Genomic DNA, 5,000 nt, shown 5'->3' on the forward strand with positions numbered 1-5,000 from the left:
TGGTTGGCTGGTTGGTTGGTTGGATGGTTGGTTGGCTGGCTGGTTGGTTGGTTGGTTGGATGGATGGTTGGTTGGCTGGTTGGTTGGTTGGTTGGATGGTTGGTTGGCTGGCTGGCTGGTTGGTTGGATGGATAGATAGATATCTGGTTGGATGGATGGATGGATGGATGGATGGATGGATGGATGGATGGATGGATGGATGGATGGATGGATGGATGGATGGATGGATGGATGGATGGATGGATGGATATGGATGGTCCATAAATGCCAAGAGCTCAATATTTAGGAACAGCTTTTTCCCCCAAGCAGTCAGACTGTTAAACTCTCATTGACTGTCCCCTCACGGGCACCATGCACCTTACCTGGACTGATAACTGATAATCTATTATGTTTACCGCTCATCATGCATATTTCTCTTATATGTACAGTGTTATGTTATGTGTTACATGTATGGTTGTACGACGGTCATGTGGGAGCTCCCCTGACATTTCGTTGTATACTTGTGTAAAAAATAGGGAAACGGGACTTCCGGTTTGAGATGTTCGGGTAGACGGCCATTGTAAAGAGCTCCCGGTCAAAGAACAACGAAAAAGGAAGTTAAAATATCTAAAAAAAAATAAAAAGTGACAATTCAATGATATAAGCGAAAAGGAAGGATGAACACGAGAAAAAGCTAAAGAAAAGCGACCCCGGAAGAGATACAAGCACCGGAGGAAAGTTTTTCGATCATAATAAACTGGATACATTTCTTGATCAAATTAACCTACCTAAACTTTCAGAGGAAGACGCTAAACAGTTAGATGCACCTATTACACTAGAGGAACTTAGGGAGGCTATATCTGAATTGCAAAGTGGTAAGGCCCCTGGATGGGATGGTATCCCACCAGCACTGTACCTCTCATGTTGGTATGTAATTGGACCCCTATTACTTGATATGATTTTATACTCAATCAAAGAGGGGAACTTCTCCAGGGACGTTAATATGGCACTCATATCTGTCCTCCTTAAAAAAGACAAAGACCCCACCGAATGCGGTAGTTATAGACCCTTAAGCCTCCTCGGAACCGATCTCAAGCTGTACGCTAAGGTACTAGCCATCAGACTTCAAAAACATATGACATCTTTAGTTCATCCTGATCAGACAGGCTTCATAAGAGGCCGCCTGATCACGGATAATATTAGACGGTTACTGCAAGCCTCCTATAGCTGTATTATCCTTGGATGCGATGAAGGCCTTTGACAGGTTGGAATGGTCTTATTTATGGGCAGTACTTGGAAGGATGGGGTTAGGAGATGGATTCATTAATATGATCAAAGTACTATACACAGATCCGTCAGCCATGATTATAACAGCTACATTTACCTCCCCACACTTCCCTGTGTCGCGTTCGTCCAGACAGGGTTGTCCTCTTAGTCCCGGACTATTTGCTCTATCCCGCCTAGAGCCTTTGGCACAGTATATAAGACAATCTCAGTAAGACAATGATGTTTCTCAATTAGCAACCTCTGTACATGTAAAGAGACAAATTTTGTCCGGTCTCACAGCTGCCAAAAAGCTGATAGCATCACGCTGGATTCAACCAGATAAAATGTGCCGGAAGGTATGGGTTCTTACCTATCTCGATGTGATTTATCTAGAGATATCTACCGCACACATTTTTGGTGTTAATGAAGCCAGCATAGCAATCTGGTTAGATGTGGTGGAGAAGATAAAGGATAGCATATGAACTTGTAATCCCTGGCGTTAAACGGAATAATGGATGGATAGTCCAAGAGGGGGTCCTGAGGGGGGGTGGGCGGGAAGGGAAGGAGAAGGAAAGAGTGAAGAGCCTATGTATTGTATTGTATTCATTATGTGTATATCTTTTAATCTACATTTATTTTGATTTAAGTACTGGACAGTCATTATTGTTATTATTATGTCGGTCATAGTCCTGTGATTTATTGTGGATTTCTACTGTTAATGTATTGTGTGTCTAATTTTATGTTAAAAAAGGGAAAATAAAAAACATTTGTTAAAAAAAAAGCGACACAAGGAGGTGACGCAGGAAAATCAAGCTAGCAAGGCGACAGAGCAGAGGTGCCCACTTGGGTAGAGGAGCTACAAGCTAGCATACAGACTAGCAGAGGTGGGACCAAGTCATTGTTTTGCAAGTCCCAAGTCAGTCTCAAGTCTTGGTACTCAAGTCCCAAGTCAAGACAGGCAAGTCCCGAGTCAAGTCCCAAGTCAAGACTGACAAGTCCCAAGTTGAGTCCCAAGTCCTAACCTTTGAGTTTCGAGTCCTAAACAAGTCATAATACGCGCTTCACCAAAAACATTTATTATCAACTTGTTGGCAAAACATAATCTAATTTCTATAAATGTAATAATATTCAGAATCAGGGTTAGTCTTACAACTAGATACATTTGGGCAAGAGCTGCCAGTTCAGGAGTATATTGAGAAAAAAAAGAATAAGGATCACCAAATCGATTTTAAAGGTAGGATAACAATAACCAAGATATTGTCTTCCCACTTGGACCAATCATTTATTTAACGTCTGCCTGCCCTGTATATACAGTCTAATGAGTCTATGGCACATGATCCATAATAGCAGACCTCGGTTCAACTAACTCTACCTTAACCCTTTATCAATTTTGGGGTATAAAAAATCTGTACTGAAATGACAAGGCATCTCTGCATTTCGTATATTAGGTAGTTTATTAGGTATTAGAATTAGGTAGGGCCTAATTTGTGTGTGAGTTCTCTCTATCTCTCTCTCTTGGATCAAATAACAAACTCAGCAAGGCCAACGGCTTCTCTGTTACAGTGGGTGACAATATTGTCACAAGGAAAGATGAAATTACCTACCTGGGTTTCATCCTAGAGGCAAATCTTTCCTGTGACAAAATGGCAACCAATGTAATCAAAAAAGTCAACAAACAACCAAGTTTCTTGTACCAGATCTCCTCACTGGTAAACAAGAATACCTTGAAGACTCTAACAGGAGCACTCATTCAAGGGTACTACAACTATGCTTGCACCTCATGGTACCAAAGCACCTCAAAGGCCCTAAAAACAAGACTACAAACATCACAAAACAAACTGGTCAGACTACTGCTTGACCTTACTCCTAAAACCTACCTTACCCCTGCCCATTTTGACAACCTAGGATGGCTTAGAGTAGACGACAGAGTACAGCAACTTGTCGAAATACTTCCCAAAGGTCAGTGAATTCGAGGACCACAACACCAGAGGGAGCTCCACAAATCATGTTCAACCCAGATTTGGCTCAAACAAGGGACTAAACACGCTTCGCAATTATGCCACAACAATGTGGAACGCCCTACCCACAGCCGTAAAATTATGTGAATCCCTACCCTCCTTCAAAACCGCTCTCAAAGAGCACCTACGGGTGGCTGCAATTAAAAACTGGCCCCTGTAAATGTTCACCCCCCCCCCCCCCCCCCCATGTATAGTTTCTTCCCCCTCAAATGTATATATTTGTTTCTTATGATCTATGTCTCTTATAGAGTACTGTATACTTGTGTATGTCTTGTATGTCATAAATGTCTTGATAAAACAGTACTGTATACTTGTATGTCATGTATGTCATACGTGTCATGATGAATTGAAAATGGGGGACCCTGATGTAAACAAGACAAAAGTATCTTTCTTGTCTGCATCCCCTTAACAATTGTGTGTATTGAGCCATACTGTATTGTACCCGCATTCTGCAATGTGTTAATACAAATTTCAATCAATACATTTTTTTAAGGAGCAGCAGTACTGTTAGGCTACTGCTGGCCATTTATCAAGCGAGACAGTGCTGATTGTTTATTTATTTTATAAGACAAGACTATGACTACCAACTGCCTAGCCAGCCGTGTATCAATCTTGCTCTTAGATGTAATGATAACATTACCACACTGACTTTGGCGTCGATGGCTCATTGATTTAACTACTGTAGCTACAGGTAGCAAGCTTACCGTTATTGTGCAGCTTCAAATGTCGAACGAAGTTGGAAGTTATTGTTGCGTCTCCATCTGTGATTGTCTGCAATTCGTTTTTTGTTGATCACCACATCGTTTTTATAAGCAAACGAAGCAATCTTTGATATAATTTTCCACTGGATCCGTTGTTCGTGAATTGTAACGTTACTTCTCCTCGCGCAAATTGATTGGATGCTGTCGGATTGTTTCAAACAAAGTGAGCAGTAGATAGGATATTTGAGCAAGACACAATTTACATTTAACTAAAACATTATTTTCTTTGTGCTCAACAAAAGAGAAATAGTGAGGATATCCATGTGTAAAAACTCTTACTGGGCGCTGCCATGACAGTCTAGACTGGTGTAAACAAAACACGGCCACAACGTGGAGCCAGGACTGCACGAATGAAGTGTCTATTCGCTGGCAATGAATTAATTCGCGGCACATTTAATAACATAATTTGTAATCGTTGGGCATGGGGGAATGTATCAAGTCCAAGTGAAGTCACAAGTCATTGGTGTTAAAGTCAAAGTCGAGTTGCAAGTCTTTTTTGATTTGTTCAAGTCAAGTCTAAAGTCATCAAATTCGTGACTTGAGTCCACACCTCTGCAGACTAGCATCCAAGCTAACACGCAGTACATCCAGAACAATATTGACAGACTCAGGGAAGAATTAAAGGGTCAGGACGAGCTCAGAGAAGAAATAAATAAGAGACTCGAGACAATTGATGGAAAACTACAGGAACAAGAGAAAGACATAAGGATGTTAGAAGAAAGGACAGCTGAAACGGAGGAATGGAATACAGAAATACAAGGAATTCTAATGGCAACGCTCGAACAACAAAACATGTTGAGAGAAAAGCTAACAGAATTGGAGGGGAGGTCAAGGATAAATAATATACGAATATGGGGACTGAGAGAAGGGATAGAAGGAGACTCAATGACCAAATATGTAGACAGCCTAATTCGAGAAGAATTAGAAATGTCAGACCTCAACAAGATAGAGATTCAAAGGGTGCAGAGGGCCCTAG

This window comes from Notolepis coatsorum (genome assembly GCF_963971535.1).
Source record: "Notolepis coatsorum genome assembly, chromosome: 1".
NCBI classification, from domain to species: Eukaryota; Metazoa; Chordata; class Actinopteri; order Aulopiformes; family Paralepididae; genus Notolepis; species Notolepis coatsorum.